Here is a 1,943-nt window from a genome sequence, read left to right as displayed (position 1 = left end):
GTCAATTAATAATACTTTAATATTAAATTAAAATATTAAAATCAAAACAGCTCTGAAAATTTGTCTTAATTTTCTTCTACCTGATTTCCCAATCTGAAACAAAAAGAAGACATCATGACAGAATATGGTTACTTAGTATAACACAACTGGTTCTGACAGGTTCTTAGCCACACCTATGATACTCAAAGTCAGCTACACCCAGAAAAAGAAAATGTTAGAAACATACATGATAATAAGTGGCTTAGTAAGAAAACAATACATCAAGACAACTATTTGCCAAAATGATCTCAGGATACTGTGTGTTGTTTAAACTATCAGGGTTATTTAGATTGGTTTTTAAACATAATTTGGTAAATTTGTTGGATAAGCCTCACCAAAAGTAATTAATGTCAACATGTGATATTTTTAAATTACAGATTAGCAAAACAAATGTACTAAGTAAGGTGTCGATGAAAATACTATTTACCTAAATTTAATTACGTGTCATCTTGTACCCTCCAGTACATGGCATTGTTAGGCACAAAGTTCACACAAAGTCAGTTATGCAGATACATAAGAAAACAGAGTGGGGCTTCTACTTTGTGAGTGGCGAGAGGCAAGACGGTCTTGAATTTGAGTACCAGGTGAGCTAGAACTAATTCCCCTATCATACAGTGGCTATATAGACCTGCTTCCTGAGGCTACTTGTTGCTTGAGACTACCTGCGTCACTAACTCTAATCAGCTAATTGTGTTGTTCACCTATTAGCTTTGCAGCTTCCTCTCAGGAAATCCTCTGTACAGGGCTTATCAAAGTTTCATGTATGGTCTTGTTGAAATGCAGATTCTGATTCATTAGGTCTAAACTGGGACCTCAATCTACTTTCCTTACAAACTCTGTGGTGATGTGAACAACAGTGAGTAGCAAAGAGCTTGTAAGACTAAGGTGAACTTGATGGGACATCAGAACATGTGGTGAATCTCACCTCAGACTTTCTATTTGATGAATCTGCTGAGGAATCCCAGAATTAGCTTTTCTAACAAGCTCCAACATAATGCCAATGCTGCTGATCCAGGAATCACACTTCAAGAACCACTGATTTAGAATTTCAGTATGGATCTCAAAGAGGTGAGAAATATGGAGAGTATAGAACAGTAACCTATCCCTCAGGTAGAATACCTACTGGTGATGAAATATCTTTGTGAATTTGGATTTTAAATTTTACTTTAATGAACTATATAAATGTCATCCACCCTTAATTCCTAAGTTGTCTATTCATTTTAAGAGAGACAAAGCCAAAACAAGGAAACATTTTCATTTCCACTTTAGATTAGAGAGTTCCTTGTAGTTTTTCTTGAACTATACCTGGCAGAAAATCATTCTGCACGAATTTTTGGTATGAATTCTAGGTAAAACCTCAGGTATTTCATAGTAAATTCTGATTTTTTTTTTTTAATTTTAATAATTCCATGCTATTGCATTTAAAGTTCCCAAGCATGGGCAAATAAAAACATTACACAATTACCAGTATTCATTGTTGCACCTTGACGACTAAATTTAAAAAATTTTGAGATCCTGTGTATTCTTGAGCCAAATACAGAGGAGGGCCACACTTGTTTCTAATTGTTTTTTTCCTCCAAAGTTAGGAAATAAACAACTTCTAACTCTGCAGATTGGTGTTAACAAAAGGCATTTTATTCCTATCGATCAAAAAACTTACTTTAAGAAGTAGATATCTTTAAATAATTTGATTTATCTTTGCGAAATGTATATCATGAATCTCCACACATTTGTTTTCATAATGCTTCTTATACATTTAAGTTAGTCTATTTATATTTGAAAATGGTTATTATTTGTTAATAGTAAAAATTCAAGGTCATGTGATTTTTATTTTTTATGCAATATACTATCTTTTCAAAGTGTTTATAAAAATTATGCTTTTTAAAATTTTATTGGGCCCTACG

This window comes from Pteropus alecto, unplaced genomic scaffold (assembly GCF_000325575.1).
Source record: "Pteropus alecto unplaced genomic scaffold, ASM32557v1 scaffold146, whole genome shotgun sequence".
Taxonomy (NCBI): Eukaryota; Metazoa; Chordata; class Mammalia; order Chiroptera; family Pteropodidae; genus Pteropus; species Pteropus alecto.
This window is presented reverse-complemented; position numbering follows the sequence as displayed.